Raw genomic sequence first — 21,224 nt, 5'->3', positions numbered from 1 at the left:
CTTTGGTGACGCAAATCCGCTCTTGTGTATTGCAACTACAAAAATAAATGCAAGGAAATCAATTCCCTTCTAGCAATGAAAACATAAATATACAGCTGCGACTTTCCCCTTTAATCTTCCTTTCCGAGGGACTCGAGAAGAAGCGAATGAACTGTGCGGGCAGGAGCGATGCTTTTATTTTTTTTCTCCCTTTAGGAATGAAGTCTCGAAGGATTTTCATTTACTTACTTATTTATTTATTTTACCTCGAGGCCAACAAAGGAGGTGGAAAAACGACTATTTTTCTCGTTCTTACCAGGAGAAAACAAAAGGGGCTAACCCCGAGGTGCTGCGGCTCCCCGGCCCCATGATGCAGCCACTACGAGCTCTCCTTCTCCTCCCACGGCCAGCGCGACCGGGCCCTTTGCCCGTTGGCTTTTGGGATTATACGTGTCGTTCGGTTTATATATGTGTATAAAAAACACATATATGTAATATCTAAAAATAAAACTAGCTTAAAAAAATCCCGCTCCGTCGCTACGTCTGCTTTTAGAAGTGATTATTGAAATTATTTAAACCGCGTTGCGAGCGCTCCGTCGAGACGGTTTGCTTGGGTGCCTTTACCGTGTGTGTTATACAGAACTCCCCCACCCTCGTCCCCCTGGGTCCCACTGCCCTCTCTGCGCAGCGCCGAGCACCCAGCAGCTCCGTCCACCGTCCCTCCCGGCCCCAAAGCCCGTTCTCTGTCGCCACCTGCCGAGCGGGGACCCCCCACGCAAGGCCCCCCCTGTCTCCTGCAAATTTCCCCTGCTCTCAGCTCCAAAGCAAATTCTCAGAGCTCAAAACTGAATAGCACACCCACCCAAAGGCATTGACGGCAGGGTGGCTAGGGTCTTCAGGTTAGGGGAGCCAGTGATCTCCTGAGGAGCATTCAGAAGAGCATGGCCAGCAGGTCGAGGGAGGTTCTCCTCTCCTCTGCTCTGTCCTGGTGATGCCTCATCTGGAATACTGTGTCCATTTTTGGGCTCCCCAGTTCAAGAAGGACAAGGAGAGCCACAAGGTATTAGAGGACAGAAACATCTGCTTTATGAGGAAAGGCTGACAGAGCTGGGGCTATTTTGTCTGGAGGAGACTAAGAGGGGATCCCATTAGTGCTTATTAATATCTAAAGGGAGAGTGTCAGGAGGATGGGAGACTCTTCTCAGTGGTGTCCAGTGACAGGACAAGGGGCATTGGATACAAACTGGAACACAGGAGGTTCCAAGTATCTCTAAGGAAAAACTTCTTCCTTTTGAGAGTGGCAGAGGACTAGAACAGGCTGCCCAGAGATGTGGAGTTTCCTTCTCTGCAGACATTCACAGCTTGCCTGGATGTGTTCCTGGGTGATTTACTCTAGGTGATCTTGCTCTAATGGGGGTGTTGGACTACTGTCTACCTGTGGGGATCTTGAGATGTCCCTTCCAACCCCTACAATTCTGTAATTCTTTGGTTCTGGGAGCTGGTGCTGGTGCTCCCTCCAGCACCACCCTGGATACCCAGGAGCATCACATCAGGATGGCCAAATATGAGCTGAGCTGAGCTGAACAAGCGGGGCCGAACCCCCAGTGCCCCAGGTATTTGCAGCTGGAGGCAGGCCAGCAGGGCTGGCTGGGCTTCTCTCAGATGGTCAACAGTTTATCATCTGAAATGCTCAAGCAAAGTGCAGGTGTTTGGGGCAGGAACTGCCCAGAACCACGAGTGAACAAAGTGACTAAGCAGGTCACCTCCTTGACATTTCCTTTCTATCATTCCATGCATGACTTAGTCACATACGTGTGTCAGTAAGTAACAACTAATGCTATGTCATTTGCTGGAAGGTGCCTGAAAACAGGCAGGATCTGGGTCTCCGTGTGATGGGACAGGATTTCAAGCCTCCTGTGGGAGCATCTGCACTAGCATGTGAGGCTGGGTCAGGATGTGCTTTTGGAAGGGATCACCTATTCCTGATCATTTGTGGGTTTGCAGCATGGAGAGGTCTTGGGGTGTACAAGCAGGTATTCTTGATGGGAACTGAGCCCACAGGGCATGCTAAAATTACTCTGAAGCAAAATCCCTCTGAAATGTCTATATTGTGGTTGTCTGTAAATTCCATGGGGTTTTCTGCATGTGAGCAGTCTTGGCAATTGCCCATGGGTTAGGGCAGAATAAGTCTCACTGGACAGGTCTCTGTGTTAGAGTGGATCAAATCCTGAGGCTCCCAGCTTGAGGGATAACTGCTGGAGACTTCTCACACTTGAACATTTGCACTGTGTTTTTCTCTCAACTGCTGATCTGGTGGAATACATTAGATCATTTGAAGCTGCTGGGCTTCAAGCAGAGAGATGGAGAAGTCTCCCAAATCTTGTATAACACCCCTAAGGGCCTCAAAACACAAACTCCCCGCTGCCTCTGAGTGCCTGCACAGATATCTGGGATGTGGGAGGACATTGCACCTTTCCACAGTCATGCTTACAGATTAAGACATGATTTTTCTTTTCCTCTTCCCTCCCCTCTTCCCTCTTTCCTCTTCCCTCCCCTCTTCCCTCTTCCCTCTTCCCCCTTCTCCCTTCCCTCTTTCCCCTTTCCTCTTTCCCCTTTCCTCTTCCCTCTTTCCCCTTTCCCCTTCCCTCTTCACCCTTTTCCCTTCCCTTCCCTTCCCTTCCCTTCCCTTCCCTTCCCTTCCCTTCCCTTCCCTTCCCTTCCCTTCCCTTCCCTTCCCTTCCCTTCCCTTCCCTTCCCTTCCCTTCCCTTCCCTTCCCTTCCCTTCCCTTCCCTTCCCTTCCCTTCCCTTCCCTTCCCTTCCCCCTCCCCCCTTCCCACTTTCCCCTTCTCATGTATTCTCTTTTTATTTCTTCCCCCCCAGCCTTTCCTTTTTTTTCTTTCCTTTTCTTTGTTGATTCCTGAAAAGCTGCAGATACATAAATTTGAATGTGTGAACAACTGGAAAGAAGCACCTCTCCACAGCCCTGGGAAAGGAGGCTGCACTATGAGGATCAGCCAGGTCAGGATGGTCTCCTCCTTGGGGTTTCCCAAGGGTTAGGGCAGGCAGGTCCTGCCCACTGTGCTGGCTTTCCCAAAGCCCATTTTTAGGCATCTGATGCTGTGCCAGGAGACGGGCACTGAGAGCCCGCAATGCTATAAGGGTTTAAGCGGCTCGAAGCTGAAGTACCAGTCTCCCACACTCACTCCAGCCCTGCCTGCTTGTTCTTACCCCTAGGGAAGTCAGACTGTAGAAAATTGACTCTGCCAGTAAGAAAAGTATTTTTGCTCTCATACTTCCCCAAACTAACTTTTTCATGTGGCTAGCCAGAGTGAGAGAGCTGGGGGAAACATGCGTTTGTAGAGGGCGGGCGGCAGGACCACTGCAACCCTAGGATCAATCATAGAATCATTTTGGTTGGGAAAAACCCTCTAAGACCATCAAATCCAGCCATTACCTAACACTACCAAGTCTGATGCTGAACAATGTCCCTCAGTATCCCATCTCTGCGTCTTTTAAACACCTCCAGGAATGGGGATGCAACCACCTCCCTTCCCTGGGGAGTCTATTCCAGTGTTTGAGAACCCTTTCAGTGATGAAGTTTCTTCTAATATCCAACCTAAACATTCATAGGTGCAACCTGAGGGCATTTCCTTTCATTCTATCACTTCTGACTAAGGCAAAGAGACTGACCCTCTTCTATTTTGCTCCAGCTTCATATTAGGTCACCTGTTAAGTGCTGCCTCTTGGAGTTGCCTCCTGCAGTCTAAAATACTTTTCACAACAAAAGACCCTGAGTTTACCTTCATTTCCACTGGCATCGCTGGTTTTATCAGTTACTCCACTTTCACACTGCTGTTGGACCATAATCTGCTGGAAGAGTGAATTATCACAGGCTAACTGCAGACCACCAGAAGAGACCTGGTCCAGAGAGCTGGTCAGTAATTAGCATCCCTCTGATTAGCTGTTAAAAGGTGCAACTGCCACTGAGAGAAGCATTCATGTGTGCACGCTAGATTCAGTTTGCAGAGTGCCTACAGACAGAGAAAACAAAGCACCAAACAAAGGTGATTGGACTGTCAGAGCAGAAGGATCATCCATGGATATTTGATAAACCTGACAGGAGAGCATAATTTCCCCCATTTCCATCTGAGACCCAAAAGTGCAGCTCCTTAACTGAGGCAAGCTGCAGCTGCTGAGGACAGGCTCAGGATGTCTTAGTTTGTTGCATATGTAGGTGCAGGCACAGGTGGAAATACAACAGAGGACTTTTTATTGCCATAGTGTGCCAACACCCTTATGATTTTGTCACAACAACTCCATCTGTTTCCACAAACCCAAGCTGATGCTTTGGGCTCACCGCTCCTCCAACAGCAGTGTATTAAAGGCATTGTTCAGAAAAGCCATTCAATACTGAAGAAGGAAATACTAATAACTGCCTAATAAAAGTTTTAGTAAGAAGCATTTTCCTCCCCCTTCCCAGCAGTGGTCAGAAATGTGGGGAAGTTGGAAACAAGGCTATCAGAATGCAGTCACATAAAAGGCAAAATCAGCCCCTGAAGTCAGTCAAGTTTCTGGAAGAAAATTACTCTGTAGAACTCATCTGGATTTGAGAACAGTTATTGTTTTTCTTCCGACCCTCCTTTCATGTTCTAAGTGGATTTAAATGTGGAAGGTACACAGCAGTTGAGCTTTAAATCCAGCTCTCTCCTTGCTATTAGCATGTATAAAATCCCAGCAGAATAATGTCATCACAGCCCTTAAAAAAAAAATAAATCCCATTTTAACTTCTTTTTTCTTCTTCTTCTTTTTCCCAAGGGAGGTGCTTTCTGCTGGATGCCAAATAGAAGTGCCAGCCAGGGAAGTTTCATGGTCCCATAAACAAGCACACCAGATTATACAGTGTGTATATTCACGGAATCACCAAGGTTGGAAGAGACCTCAAAGATCATCAAGTCCAACCTGGCACCACAGACCTCATGACTAAACCATGGCACCAAGTGCCACGTCCAATCCCCTCTTGAATACCTCCAGGGATGGTGACTCCACCACCTCCCTGGGCAGTACATTCCAATGGCAAACAACTCTCTCTGTGAAGAACTTTCTCCTCACCTCCAGCCTAGACTTCCCCTGGCACAGCTTGAGACTGTGTCCTCTTGTTCTGGTGCTGGTTGCCTGGGAGAAGAGACCAACCCCCTGCTGGCTACAACCTCCCTTCAGGTAGTTGTAGACAGCAATAAGGTCTCCCCTGAGCCTCCTCTTCTCCAGGCTAAACAATCCCAGCTCCCTCAGCCTCTCCTCATAGGGCTTGTGCACCCCCCAGACCTGATTCCCTCACTGGAACCAAATCTGTCCTAAATAAAGTCCAGTCATCTCTTCTCAGCTCCATGGGCAGCTCATGTGCCAGGCTCCAGCAGGTCTTCTTGCTGTGAAAGTTTGTGGAGGTTGTAGAATCTTCTTCTCTGCCAACTTTCAAAACCCACCTGGATGTGTTACTGTGCACCTGATCATTAAGAACCTGCATTAGCAGGTGGGATTGGACTGAATGATCTCCAGAGGTCCTTTCCAACCCCTACCATGCTATGATTCTGTGAAACACCTGGGAGGGTGGGAAGATGCCTTTGGACCTGAGCATAAAATGTCCCCCTCCCAGTTGTGGGTCTGGGATGCTGCTTGCAGCAACAGCCATTCCTCTGTGCCCTTGGCAAGTGGAAAGAAAACCAGAGAGAGCACAGCCAATGGAGCAGTGCAGCACACAGGGGAAGCAATTTTCTACTGATACCTCTAACACATCATTTTATATCTCGATGACTGGGATCTGGTTACCTTTATCTGAGCCAAAGGACTGCAGTGGTCAGAAAATATGTTTTGCTGGTATTTCTTCTAGAAAACTTTATCATGAGATTTTTATTACCTGCCCCTCAGCAGTGAATGCCAAATGTTCATTATCAACCATGTCTGCCTTCACTGTTCTGTCCTTATTCCACCTCCTCCCCGCTCCCCAGATTTCTCAGCTCCTCAAGGCATCCATTCATCCTGGAATTGTGAAGAGAAAAAAAGGCAAGGCTGACCATTTTTGTCTTTCATTTGTCACCATGTCTAAGCCAAATGTTCACCCTTGCCCCCCAGATCTATAAACTCTTTTCCAAGCAAAGACATTTTCTTTCCCCCTTCCCCCCAGCTAATCAATCTGCTTCATTCTGAGGCCACGCTGAATGGTAACAGAAATCTTAACGTGTTTCAAGTCTCATCCTAACTTTGGAAGGAATTAAGACATCGGAGAGGGTTTCACGGCTGCAATCTCTCTTCAAACACTAACGAAGTAGCACCCTCTAGTGCAAGCTGACAACAAAATCCTCAAGAGCAACAGCCCTCTTGGGTCACATTCAGCCGTGGTGCATCACCCCTGGAACTACTGGGGATGAGCTCAGCCACATGCCTTTTTCTCTTCTGCACTCCCAAACTTTCCCAGATTTCCTCCCTAGGACTCCCCTGGATGATTTGGGCAACCAGCAGATGCTGGGCAATGCCTGGGACTCTGGCAGACCATTGTCCACAGGCAGGTGGCATGGGAAGAGAGCAGCAGCACTTCACCCACGGCCCATAGAGACGCTCCAGTTTTCTGGAGCAGCAGCCCTTCATCCCTGTCTCCGTTCTCCACCACCTCCTGGGGCCTCTACAGTGCAACTGGATACAGCCCTTCTGGGCTGAGCAGGGGCTGTCTTAGCACAGACATGAAAACCCATAGCACTGGTGAGAAGAAACGGCTCTTTGCTTTCTCCATCTCCACACTGGAGTTTACTATTCTCTCCAAATGAAGCAAACACCATTATTTCCCCTTAGGTGTTCCTGCAGCTCATTGAAAAATGGTTCTTCAACGCTAAAGGGAATTCTCCTCCTCATGTGATTGATATTAATAAGGCATGTGCAGTTCCTTAGTACATTCAGACCCAGATGGGAAGCAGGATTATTTTCAGTGTTTTCTTTCGGGCCCTTCCACGCAGCATCTGATGGAGCCCTCCAAGCACACAATTCTGAAAGCTCTTCTCCTCTGGCCTTACAGATGAAAAATAGTCCCTTGTGTCAACTCCTCAGATGCCTATTTTTACACCTTCTGTTTGTTCTTAGTTTGACGTTGTTAATCACGGTCCCAGCACAGCCCCATTGTTCAGCTCTTCAAGAAGAATGTTGTTATATTGACTGTTTGTGCGTCAGCCCAGCTCTCTCTGGAGCTGCACTTGGATGAAATTAGATAATTTCCATTAGGAGAACAGGCATTATTAGTCCCCAGTGCCAAATTGAAAAGAGAGCCAAGATTACTATTTCTGGCTGTGTGCACCTCAGGAAGGAACCTTCTCAGCTTTAATGGGATTTTGCTATTGTTGGTTGCCTTCTGTTTGACACTGAGCCAGCAGGGTTGAAAATTGTTTAGAAAGCTGCATGAAATATAATAGAGCCCAAGCCATTTGCTGCAGCACATTCCAGCCTGATGTTTATTTTGAAAAAAAAAGGAAAAAAGAAAAAAAAAGGGGGGGGGGAGGAGGAAAAAAAAATTATTGTCCTTGGCAGGGAAAAAAAAAATCATCCCACTGACTTGACTCTCAGAACATATGCTTCTTGTTGCTGTTGTGCTTTCAAATCGTGCTGCCAGGACTGGTGCATTGCATACAGAAGTGATAAATCCAATAACATCTGCAATGATCTGCAGGACTTGTGGAGGCAGATCGCAGGCATGGGTGTTGACTTCGAGAGCAGTGTGAGGGATGCTACCAGCTGAAGGCCAAAGGAGAAAGCCACGCCCCAGATTTGTCAGTAATTTGTGTGTCTTCAGGCTCTGTGTCTCAGTTATGCCATCTGTAAAAGGGGGTCAAGAATACACCTCTTCTACCTGAAGACATTAGGAGATATGCTTCCCAGACTCGTCTTTCGTGGGTGCTGAGGGTCCTCTGAGCCAGGCGCATCCACGGACCCTGCCTGGCCCATCATCAGCCTTCCCCCAAGGGTGTCTGGGCTCTGCTGTCACTGTTATAATTTAGAGGACAGCTCTTCTTTCTTCCATTTGTCATGTCCCTCACCACCACCTCATCTAAACACCTTATCTGCATTTCAGGACACTAATCCTCCACAGCCAGTGTGAGAGTGTGGATGGTGCAGGCTGGACTTTTGCTTGCCCCCAAATTCCCTACAGATCTCTTTCTGCTCCATATAGCACTGTTTTTGTTCTCTGAATGCCACCTTAAAATAATTATTAATGAAAGCAGAGTTGACTTGGGAGCAGAAGTTTCTGCCTCATTGGCATTTCCAATTTGTGAGGTATCTAAGGGCAGTGATATTTGGGGTGGGGTTTTTTTTTGGACGAGGTCAGAATCCAAAAGAACACATTTTTTCCCTCCAGGTTCCTTTGGAGCCATACCCACCTTTATCACACTTCACCCCTTGTCTACTCAAGCCACCAAGAAGCTGAGCAAATAGCACGAAGCTACTCATCTTTAGGAAAATAAATAGAACAAGCCATCTTCAAAGCCTGCAGCCGAGGATCCACACAACAATGCCGGTGTTATCCCTGGGCAATAAACCAGAGCCCTCCTTTGTTTATGTTAACTTAGTGTTTACTTCTATTTTAACCAACAAACATTGATGGATTGCATAGCCTTGGCTCAAAAAAACATCCACCAAGTCATTAAAAATACAATTAGACTAAAAGGGGAAAAAAAAACCTCCACAGCAGATTGAGATGCTTCCTCCACACAAAGCTACCACCCGCCTGCACGGAGCTGCTCTTACCCAGCCGAAGCAAGCCAGTGATTGTCCCCAGCAGAAGCAACACTCACAGCCCTACCTAGACCTGGAGCATCAGCCCAGAGTCTGTTCCTGCAGAAGGCTTGGTGGAGCTGAAATGTGGGAAGAGGGTTGGTTTTGGATAGCTTTAGAAGAACATAGGGAAGATGTGCAAGCTATGTTTTGTCTTCGACTCTGAGAGTAATGTAAACACCTTGTAACTGAAGGAGAGAAGCTTGGCAGAGTTTGGTTGGATGTGTTAAGATATTGTTGTGTTATTTTGACCTATTGTATGCCTTAATTACACATATGCCAGCAGAAAATGACCAATTGAGATGTGACACATGTGCCTTCTGATAGGCTAGATAACGTCTTTGCCTGCTTACATCTCGTCCTGAAAGCATCGGTCGAGGAGAACCAAGCATCTCTAAAAAACATCTATACTTTTACACTGAAATGCTGGGGGTTGTTCAAATTTGGCAGGTCCTGAGGGAGGATGACCCCTTACTGTGGTGAGGGTGTCTCCTGAGGGTAGTGAGACACTGAAACAGGTTGTCCAGGGAGGTAGTAGAAGCCCCATCCCAGGAGGTTTTTAAGGCCAGGCTGGATGTGGCTCTGAGCAACCTGATCTAGCGTGAGGTGCCCCTGCCTGTGGCAGGGGGGGTTGCAACTAGATGATCCTCGAGATTCTAACAATTCTATGGTTCTGTACTGTGCTTGTTTATCTCCCAGATCAGCTGTCCAGCAGCACTGGCATTTTTAGGAGAGGTCAGGTCTGAGGATGAGCCCAGGTTGTCCCTACTCAGAGCACCCTTTGGCACCCACTCGAGGAAGAGGCTTGAGCAGCCTATGGGACAAGACAGCACCCCTTCACCACAAGGTTTGGCATCTGGGGTCCCCCAGTAGATTTCCTTGCTCTCTTTCCCTCCCCAACACCTCAAGCCACAGGGAAGTGTTGTGCCACCATGCAGATCACCCACTGGCTTCACAGATCAGTAAGAAACAAACTGGTCCTCAGGTGACCAGTCATGGGCCATCTCCATAGCAAATTGTAGTGGCATGCATGTATCCCCATAGCCTATCCTAACTGCCATCCTAACTTGCAGGCATTGAAGACCTTGGTATTCAAATGTGTCAGGGTGAGGTTTGCAGGTCCCAAGTGAAAGTGCCCAGATGATGCTCAGGTCCCTGTTTTCACCTCTCAATAAACTCTGAAGCTGAGTCAATGAGTGAAACATTCAGAAACTGTAGGCTAGACAGACACCAATCCATATCTGCAAGGCTGGGGGAAACTCATCTGCACTGAAGCTACTTCTTTACACAGAGCATTTGTCTTCTCATTGACCTTTTTATTCTTTTCCTCCTCATGCTGTGAAATGTTCATTGTCTCCTGCTAAGGAAAGTTTGATAAGGATCTTGCTGAGAGTGGCTTTTAGGAAAACCCATTGCTCCAAAAAGGAACCAACCATTGTAGAGCTGGGACTTCAAAGTAGTAGCAGTATCTTGTTTTTTTGTACCAAATAAATAAATAACATGAAGATGAACAATGTGTTTCCATTTAAGGGGGAGTGTGGGAAAATCCAGGTCTCATCAGACTGGGAAGCAGAGTGGTATATGCTGACTAAGAGCCTGGAAATAGTCTGGCTGTCAGTTGAAGGAATTCAGGGTTGAATAATCACGTCAAGCAGTCAATGTCAGATGGGAACCATGGCCCCAAACCTGTTCAGGATTCACAGGAGAAAACACATGCTGGCTCCACATGTCACTTGTGCACTCAGGGATAACTCAGGGCCAGGCCATCCCTGCTGCTGAGCACCATGATTGTACACCCACCCAGGCACCCGCCACAGAGCCACATTTCCAGCGTGGGAAGTCACGCAGGTTGTATCCGTTGCCTTATGTTGCAACTACCAAAGCCAACACCAGCCCTTGCAAAAGCTTTCTCCTTGGCTTCAGATAGTTCTGTGTGGGAGCTCACCACCTTGTTGTTCAACTTGATTGTCCCCTTGGTGCTTTTGTTTGTATTTGAGACCAAAGTCTTGGACTACAGAGACACTGTAGGTCACCTATGCGACAGCAAAATGTTACGAAGGCATTCTTCACTCTTCACCTGGCATCATTCAGCGTGCACTCAGCCTCAGTTGAAAGCTTCAGGTCTAAGAAAAATGCACATTGTGCCCAGAATGAATCATTGTCAGGGTGGTGGTGATGAGGGGACCCTAATCCTTGACTGTTCTCTCTTCTCACATTTTCAGCTACAAGCAATGGGGGCATACATCACGGCCCCATCCTGCGCTGCCCTCAGTTCGGTCCAGCCACCAGGGGACGGTCCATGTGTCCCTTAATGTTTTCTTTTATGGATAATTACCCTCTTTTTATTTTTATTCTTTTTTCTTAGTTGTTGAGGAAGCGAGAAAAGAGCAGGAGAGATCCCATCCTTTGGTGCTGTGGGACTTGGTGCTGTTTTAATAACAGCAAAATATCGAAAAGGAGGGAGGGGGGGAAAAAAAATTTGCAGTGGATCAGCATGTTTTTAAAGGTTGGTGGGAAAAAAAAGACCTTCTAATCCCAGTGGTATCAGCAAGGAAAATGTCCACTGGATTCTAGTTCTTTGAAAAAAAAAAAAGTCTGAGTCATGCAGAAAGAGCTCAGCCTGGGTAATGTGTGGTTACTGGAGAGCTGGGTGAGGGGGGAAGGGCAGCAAGCACCCAGCCCAAAGCCTTGTCACGGTGTTATGAAAGTTAACGCACTGGTGAAGATAGGTTCTCTGAGGAGGAGGGTGCTGCTTGCCCAGGGGTCGAGGGAAGAAGAGTGGGAGGAGAGAGAGGGATGTTTCGCTTCCATCTCTCTCCCAGCTCGGTAAATTCAGCCCTCCTTTTGCTGAAGAATTAGGAATCACACCGCACCTGGCAAGACAATTTTCCCCCTTGTCCACAAAGGCTGGAAACTGGGTGTCTGTGCTGCAGGAATTTTTCTGAATAGGTGATGACAGTTACATTTTTATTTCTTTTTCCACCCTGCTATGCAGATTTGAGTGAGTCCTCCAATCTGTACCCACAAGAAAGCCCACTTTCCACAGGCGGGATCAGGCAGAGGCTGTAGGGAGAGGCTGCTACGTACGTAGATGTTCACATAAACGCATCCATGTGTGAGCAAAGGGTAGGGCTGCATCAGAGAGCCCAGAGAATCACACAGCCACTTTGATTGCAAGATGGAGCCAGGATTCAGATATTTCACTCTTTTGTCAGGTATTTTACTCTTTTTGCAGGAAGAAAGTTATTTGAAAGTAAGGGGAAACACAGGGAGAGACAGCAGGAAAGGAAGGATCTGCCTGCATTACTGGTTCAAATGGATTCCAGTAGATCCCCACTGTAGGCTACATGCTGCTCTCTTGTCACAGTGCTGATGTGGCAGGTTCTGTCTCTCCCACTTGGGGCTGAAATGGCATTAATGGCAAGAGCAATCTCTCCCCTTGGAGATGCTCTGGAGAAGCCACATACTGCCTTGCTTCACAGACCTGGGAAACATGAGTTGCAAGGAAAGGATGAGAGGTAACAGCTTTAAGCTAGAAAAGGGCAGATTGAGACTGGATATTAGGAAGAACATCCTTACAGTGAAGGTAGGGAGACACCTGAACTAGTTGCCCAGGGCAGTTGAGGATAGCTGCTCCCTGGAAGTGTTCAAAGCCAGGCTGGATGGAGCCTTGAGCAATGTGGTCTAGTGGGAGGTGTCCCTGCCTACGTCTGGGTGGTTGGAACCAGATGATCTTTAAGTTCCTTTCCAACCCACTGCCAGGCTCCCTGCCCTGAGCCCAGGACAGCCCACCAGGTTCTTCCAGCATTCATTTCTTCCCAGGGCATGTTCCTATGATTTAGGTCCAACCATATTGTTGCTTTTGGTTTGATGGTTAAATGAAAGTCCAGATTCCCCTGAAGTTATATGGCTTAAGAGCTCCATCCTCAGGTTCAGGTTTGCTGCTGCTGTCTTAATCCACCCCTAGCTACAACTGGGCAGGGACTTCTCTCCCTTCTTCACCATTTTCCAGTTTTCAGTAAAACTGGAGTGTGCCCATGGCAAATGTTATTGAAAGAGAAACCCTTCATTTTCACAGAATACAGAATTAACCAGGTTGGAAAAGACCTTCGAGATCAAGTCTACTCTATCACCCAACACTATCAAATCAACTAAATCATGGCACTAAGTGCCCATCCAGGCTCTTTTTAAGCACCTCCAGTGATGGTGACTCCACCACCTCCCTGGGCAGCACATTCTAATGGCAAATTACTCTTTCTGTGAAGAATTTCTTCCTGACATCCAGCCTATATCTTCCCTGGTGCAGCTTGAGGCTGTGTCCTCTTGCTGTGGTGCTGGTTGCCTGGGAGAAGAGACCAATCCCCTCCTGGCTACAACCAGCCAGCAAGAGACAGCAATAAGGTCTCCCCTGAGCCTCTTCTTCTCCAGGCTAAGCAACCCCAGCTCCCTCAGCCTCTCCTCATTGGGCTTGTGCTCGAGGCCTCTTCCCAACCTCATTGCCCTTCTCTGGACACATTCAAGTGTCTCAATGCCCTTTTTAAACTGAGGGGCCCAGAACTGTACACAAATGGATGAGCTGTTGCCTATTATCAATATTCAGACCAGGGAAGGACATCCCAAGGCACAGTTCTAGCCCTACAACTCCTGCAATGAACATGACCATAATTTCACTCAGAACCAACACGCTGCAAATCCCTTCGTGAGAAGCACTTCATAGTCCTTCTGTCCATGATCCTCCCTCTACACTTAAATACACATTGAAAAAAACAAACAGGGCATGGGTGATGTGAGCAACAGCTTGCTGCTTCTCCTTTATTTTCCCCCCCACCACTTTTTTTTTTCCCCTTAAGAAAAACCAAATAAATCAATCAAGCAGTCTCAAAGAGGCCCCCCTCAAATGAGTTCTGTTCATTTATTTTTCTTGGAAACTTCCACTCTCTTTAGCTCCTTTTTAGACGCAGGAGAGGTGAATGATTAAGTTGAAGCTATTATCTTTGCAAAGAACATCTCTGCTGGCTGCCAGCCAAGTGGAGAGGAAAAGTGAAATGGAGTAAACATGCTGGAGCTATTGTGTTCCCCAGTCAGTCCCCGCGGCGAGGTGCTGGGAAGCCTGGTGAAGTTGAAAGGAGGTGCCTGGGTGGGGTCTGCTAACGAGGCAGGGCACCCTTGGGAAGAACATTTTTCTGGCCAGAAATAAGAGGGCATGAGTAACTTCACGTGAGACAAAGGTCAGCCTTTGTATATAAACAGGTGCCACTCAGAGCTGGTGGCCCTTACTGCCAGTTGTGGCTGCCACCTTCTTGCCCCAGACCAGCCATCCACCTCCTGTCCTGTGCCACTCCTCCAGAACATGAAAGCAAACCCTTTTGGCACCAAAGGTCATGACATAAATTCAGTTTCAGAGCACCCTACTCTGTAAGAGTGTAATGTTCCCTCCTGTTTTGAACATCACTGCACTGCTGCAGCCATCACAGGCTGTGGGCAGGGAAAGCAACTTCACAGTGCCGAGCACCAAGCAGTTGGCAGGGTGAGCAGCAGGTGTGCTCTTTCCCTGGGAAACAAGACCCACCACAAGAGAAGGATCTGGAGAACAAGGCTTAGGAGGAGTAGCTGAGGGAATTGGGATTGTCTGGAGAAGAGGAGGCTGAAGGAAGACCTTGTCACACTCTCCACCTACCTGAAAGGAGGTTGTAGTGAGGTGCATGTTGGTCTCTTCTCCCTACAGAACAAGAAGACACAGTCTTAAGCTGCACCAGGAGAGCTTTAGGCTGGATGTTAGGAAGAAATTCTTCACAGAGAGAGTGATTGCCCATTGGAATGTGCTGCCCAGGGAGGTGGCGGAGTCACCATCACTGGAGGTGTTTAGCAAGAGACTGGATGGGGTGCTTGGTGCCATGGTTTAGTTGATTAGGTGGTGTCGGATGATAGGGTGGACTTCATGATCTCAAAGTTCTTTTCCAGCCCAGTCTATTCTATTCTACTCTATTCTACTCTATTCTACTCTACTGTATTCTATTCTATTCTATTCTATTCTATTCTATTCTATTCTATTCTATTCTATTCTATTCTATTCTATTCCATTCTACAAGAAAAGAAAAGAAAAGAAAAGAAAAGAAAAGAAAAGAAAAGAAAAGAAAAGAAAAGAAAAGAAAAGAAAAGAAAAGAGAAGAAAAGAGAAGAAAAGAGAAGAAAAGAAAAAGAAAATAAAAAGAAAAGAAAAGAAAAGAAAAGAAAAGAAAAGAAAAGAAAAGAAAAGAAAAGAAAAGAAAAGAAAAGAAAAGAAAAGAAAAGAAAAGAAAAGAAAAGAAAAGAAAAGAGAAAAGAAAAGAAAAGAAAAGAAAAGAAAAGAAAAGAAAAGAAAAGAAAAGAAAAGAAAAGAAAAGAAAAGAAAAGAAAAGAGAAAAGAAAAGAAAAGAAAAGAAAAGAAAAGAAAAGAAAAGAAAGGAAAAGAAAGGAAAAGAAAGGAAAAGAAAGGAAAAGAAAGGAAAAGAAAGGAAAAGAAAGGAAAAGAAAGGAAAAGAAAGGAAAAGAAAGGAAAAGAAAGGAAAAGAAAGGAAAAGAAAAGAAAAGAAAAGAAAAGAGAAAAGAAAAGAAAAGAAAAGAAAAGAAAAGAAAAGAAAAGAAAAGAAAAGAAAAGAAAAGAAAAGAAAAGAAAAGAAAAGAAAAGAAAAGAAAAGAAAAGAAAAGAAAAGAAAGGAAAAGAAAGGAAAAGAAAGGAAAAGAAAGGAAAAGAAAGGAAAAGAAAGGAAAAGAAAGGAAAAGAAAGGAAAAGAAAAGAAAAGAAAAGAAAAGAAAAGAAAAGAAAAGAAAAGAAAAGAAAAGAAAAGAAAAGAAAAGAAAAGAAAAGAAAAGAAAAGAAAAGAAAAGAAAAGAAAAGAAAAGAAAAGAAAAGAAAAGAAAAGAAAAGAAAAGAAAAGAAAAGAAAAGAAAAGAAAAGAAAAGAAAAGAAAAGAAAAGAAAAGAAAAGAAAAGAAAAGAAAAGAAAAGAAAAGAAAAGAAAAGAAAAGAAAAGAAAAGAAAAGAAAAGAAAAGAAAAGAAAAGAAAAGAAAAGAGAAAAGAAAAGAAAAGGAGGGCCAGAAGTAACATTTACGTCACAAGTCACATCTGCTCCTGTAATTATTTTCCTGTCATGTGTTTTCAGTGGAGAAGGAAACTCAACAGCAGTAGTGTCCAACAATGGATCACAATTCATCTCCTTGAGATCTCCAGTTTTTCTGGAGGGGGGGGAACGGTGGTGCACAGCTGATCCTCGGTGTGTTGCCGTAAGGACAACAGAAAACCCAAATGCTTGGCTTTGAGAGCGTGTTTACAGATCACTCACCAGGAAAGAAAAGCATAGAAAACCTCCTCCACGAACTTCCTACCTACGTCCATGGCCCCACATGGCACAACAATGCCAAAGTCACCTGCCAGCCTGAGCTGCTGCAGGAGAGGAAACCTCAAGCGAACCCAACGGCTCCGGCTCCGGCTCCTTGAGGCTTAACCTTCAAGCCACACGTAATCAAAAGACAAACAGCCCAGCAGCAATAGCAGCAATACCACATGTGTGCAGAACAATAGCAAGGCAGCCAGGACAAGCTGCCTAAGTGTGGGGTCACTTAGAGAGCTGCAGAAAACCTAGCAGGCTACAGAAGAGAGAACCTGGATTCAGTGCAGAGCAAATCATTTCCAAAGAAAACACACAGCGTGCACAAATTGCCTGCTAGAGGAGAAAGGGTGGGCTTTCTGCAGGAGTGAAAATGGAGGGTGAGGCCAAGATCCTTTGTACAAAATGCCTCAGCTTAGATTAGTTAATAGATCACTTCCTTTGCCTTCTCCAGAGCTGGAGGAACAAGAGGCAGCATCTGTTTGTTGCCTCACAAGAGCCAGGATTTTCTTTGTTTGGATTTGAGACCCTGATAGGTAAAGCCTGAAGCATCTCAGTGCTGAGGCACGGAAAATCCTTACAACATTCCTGCTGCTGCATATCCTGGGGATGGTATCATCTGCCCAGGGAGGTGGTGAAGTCACCATTCCTGGAGGTGTTCAGAAAAGGATTGGATGTGGCACTTGGAGCCATGGTTTAGTTGTCAGGGGGTGCTGGGTGATAGGTTGGACTTGATGATCTCTGAGGTGTTTTCCAGCCTGGTTGATTCTATGATTCTATGAGCTTTGCATCCTGGATGCCCTCGTTCTGCTGGAGCATGTTTGGACACCAGGTGCTCTGCAGAGATGTACTGAGCAGGGCTGAGCTCACACTGGGGTTGCTCAGCCCCTTGCCTCAGTGCTGCCATGGCAGAGACATCCCTCTGCACGCAGGACAAAGGTTTCTTTTGCTTCCTTGCACAGCAGGCACCACTCAAGTTTTCAATTTTTAGTGTTCTTTGATGGTATTTGTCCCAGTGGTGGTGGGCACTCACAGCCCTTGGTGGCTCAGCCTGCCAGGACGACACTTTGGCTGCATCTCTGCATCAGCTGTTGGCAGATAGCAGAGGTGACTTTCCCAAGCAGAGGGAGGAATAATCTGCCAGGAGTGCTGGGTGCCAGACATTCAGTGTTAACTTTTAACACTAAGTCTAGGGGGGCCAGTTTCTGTGCTATGCTTGTCAAGCTTAGAGCACCAGTCCCATTTCATCCAGCTTCATTTTCTTCCTTCTCTTCAAAGAAAATCTCAAACTCATTCCAAAGCTGTTGTTTGAGCAGACATGCTATAAATCAAGACACTGTGAGGGGAGGATGCTGCTGTTCCCTGAGCCAAGCACATTCCCATGTTTCCTGTCCAAGGATGGTGACCAGCAGGACAAGCACTACATTTCAGCTTTGCTTGGGCCTGAAGTCAGCAGCTGGTGAGAGTATCCCCATCTGGAGTCATTTTATAGCACTAGAACAGTTCTCCCCCAGCAGCAGCCACTGCTTGCTAGTATAAAAATACTTGGGAGAAAAAGCAATACATTTTATTAGGTTGGGGATGGGTGTGGGGGGGGGAAAGGTCTATTCAACACTTCCATAAACTTTTATTTATATCTCAAAAGAGATTTATTTTTATAACACCATTGAAGCAGAGGAATAAACCCCAACTTTCTTGACACTTGCAGCTACAATTTCTCATCAGAGGCCAGGCTACGGGGTCTGTGGCCAAGCCATGCTCACATGAAGAGCACCTCTGATAGCCAGAACCTAGCTGTGAGAGGAAGGGTGGTCTCATGGTTGCTGCTCTGAGAACCTGTGCTCATATGCTCATGCTGCTGAAGGCTCCCTGTATGATGCTTTCCACATCAGTGGTTTGCCCCAGCAAACACCTAGCCTGTCAGGTAATGATAGGACTAGGGGGAATGGAGCAAAACTAGAAATGAGTAGATTCAGATTGGATGTTAGGAAGAAGTTCTTCCCCATGAGGGTGGTGAGGCACTGGCACAGGTTGCCCAGGGAGGTGGTGGAAGCCTCATCCCTGGAGGATTTTAAGGCCAGGCTGGATGTGGCTCTAAGTAACCTGATGTAGTGTGAGGTGTCCCTGCCCATGGCAGGGGGGTTGGGACTGGATGATCCTTGAGGTCCCTCCCAACCCTAACAATTCTATGATTCTGTGTTCAGATCTGCCCCTGGAGTCCCATGAAGGGCAATCCATCCAACTTCAGATTCTAGCCTATGAAACATCAGCTTAATTCTTCTACCCAGTTGATACCACCCTCTCCTGACTTTTTGAAGTCTCAACACTCACACTGCCCACCCAGATGTCAGTCCTTTTCAAAGCCAGCCACTATCTCCTGCAGCAGGGAGCAACTCAGCCTGGGCACACATCATACAGAAATACTCCCCCTGATCTGTTTTGAATTTGCCACCTTCTAACTGCACTGAAAGCTGCTTTGTTCCAGTGTGCCGTGACACAATCCCACCAACCTATTTTCTACAGACTGTTTATTGTTTTCTTTCCCCTCTTAAAGCCTAAAAAACCTTAAAAAAAAAAGCTCCCCAGGAAATTGTTCTAATAATAAAAGAAATCATATATATATACTTCATGGTGTGGCCTTGCTGCTTTCTCCAGCTGCTGCAACCAAAAGGGGTGCAGCATTGAGCTGTCAGGACTGAGTCAGCACTCATGAGATGCTCCTGCATGATCCAGGCAGCCCAGAGGTGCTGGCACCTGGAGGGCGGGCAGCAGGGCGCCCAGAGATGGGTGCACTGGCCAAGGCTGTGTGCATGAGCACCAGCTGCATCCCCAGCACTGAGCTGGGAATTTATTTGTTTGGGTTTGAGGCTGTGATAGGCAAACCCTGAGGCATTTCAGTGTTGCCACTGCCAGAGGGGAGGAGGTCCCTCCGCTGCTCGAGCAGCTCAGATGCTTGCTGGCTGTGCACTCACCACCCCAGTAGGAACCAGTGCAAAAATATCCCTCTGATGAGTAAAAGCCCCTCAGATGGGAGCACTTTCCTAATGAGATTTCCAGCACCAGCTGGGAAGCAGCTGGCCAGACAGGGTGTTTGCAAGGCTGTTGTGGTACTGTCCTGTGCAAGTCTGGGGCTGGACTCTACACTGCAACCACTGCAAGATGTGGAACAGAAGAATCCCTGGCCCTCTCTCCACAGGCAGCTCCATCCCACACTGTTTATGTTCTCAGGTGTATTTTTAAAGCATGTCTGATTCCTCTGTTGATATAGAATTAGAATCACAGAATTGTCAGGGTTGGAAGGGACCTCAGGGATCATCCAGTTCCAACCACCTTGCCATGGGCAGGGACACCTCATGCTAGAGCAGGTTGCTCACAGCTACATCCAGCCTGGCCTTAAAAACCTCCAGGGATGGGGCTTCCACCACCTCCCTGGGCAACCTGTTCCAGTGAACATGGAAGTGATATGCTGCCCAGTGGCTGTGCAGCTCCTACTGGAAGTGCCTCAGAAGCCTGCAGACACTGGGTGAATTGGCCCAGCACACAACGGGAGCGCTAGGATCCCACTCAATATTGGTGCAAGCAAGGTGACCTCACTTGCTCCTGCTGGGCTCAGCACCTGCTCAGCCTCAGCAGCAGACACTTGTGTGGTAGTTTTAGGCTATGCCTTTAAAGTTTTTTCACAGATCTCGAACAGAAAGTAGTAAAAATGCAAACAAATCACCAGTGGGTGTAAAAAGGAAAACAAAAATAACTCTAAACAATCCCATTGGAAGTGATAAGGGACTAAAACTAGTTGCACCCAAACAATTCTTTCTCTTCTCATCTCTTTGCTCTGGGAGAGACACTAACTTGCTTTTGCTTGACCTTGGCTGCATTGTTTTGGTATTAACTTCTCTGCTTCTGTCTCTTCTCCCTTTTGTACAGGGGGGTGAGGAGGGGCAGAGAGGGAGCAGCTAGTAGCTTCCCCTGGTCTTTGACCAGGATGGGGTCCTTGTGTTGTTTATTAATTGTAAGTACCTGTAAACATTGTAACTCCTGTATGTTTTGCACACATTCATTGCACTCCTTTGTAGGTTGCAGTTCTGCTTGTAAATACAGCTTCCATTTGCTTCCCGCTGAGCTGCTCTGACAAATTCAGTGCTAGGGGGGAATTGTCAACCCAACCACAACTTGTCCCTGGTAACCCAGCCCACCATCCACCTCGTGGACAACAACATGGCCATGAAAAGCCAAAATGCTTGCAGTAACAACACCCCTTCCAGCAGTAAGTCAAGGTGCAGCACTGACATGTTTTGTAATAGCCTTGAGGCAAACGGCTTCTCACCTCTAGGTTCAGGCTGGCAGCAGGCTCAAAGTTTGGACAACACATTGATTTATACTGGGATCATTGTGTTCTTCCCCACCACAAAAGCCCAGTTGCCTTTCATCTTTGGCCTTCCTTTAAAGAAGTGGAACAATAAAAGCTCAAATGCAGCTTCTGCAGCCATCTCACAAGTGACCCTTTCCAGCAATTCAAGCAGCTGCATCCTCCCATCATCCAGAAGAGGCTCTCAAATAACTGAGCAGGAAGAGGACCTTGTACCACAGGGGCATGGCATCCCCTGAGAAGCAGCCCAGGCTTTCTTGGAGCAGTAACTACCACCAGCTCTTGGAAACAGGATCACAGAATTGTCAGGGTTGGAAGGGACCTCAAGGATCATCTAGTTCCAACCCCCCTGCCATAGGCAGGGACACTTTCCACTAGATCAGGTTGCCCAGAATCACATTCAGCCCAGCCTTAAAAAATTCCAGGTCTGGGCTTGTGTGCTACTGGTGCAATGCAAACATCACAGCCCTTCTGCCTGTTCACTCAGCAGAGGCAGAGTCACAGAATGGGGAGGGTTGGAAGGGATTTCTGGAGAACATCTAGTCCAACCCATCTGATAAACAAGGTTCACCTAGAACAGGTTGTACAGGAACACATCCAGGTAGATTTTGAATACCTTCAGAGAAGGAGACTACAAGCTCTCTAGGAAGCCTGTTCCAGCCTGCTCTAGCACTCTCAAAGGAAAGAAGTTGTTCCTTATTTT

The sequence above is a fragment of the Melanerpes formicivorus genome, unplaced genomic scaffold (genome assembly GCF_026170545.1).
Source record: "Melanerpes formicivorus ecotype bairdi unplaced genomic scaffold, bMelFor1.0.p_v2 SCAF_26, whole genome shotgun sequence".
NCBI classification, from domain to species: Eukaryota; Metazoa; Chordata; class Aves; order Piciformes; family Picidae; genus Melanerpes; species Melanerpes formicivorus.
This window is presented reverse-complemented; position numbering follows the sequence as displayed.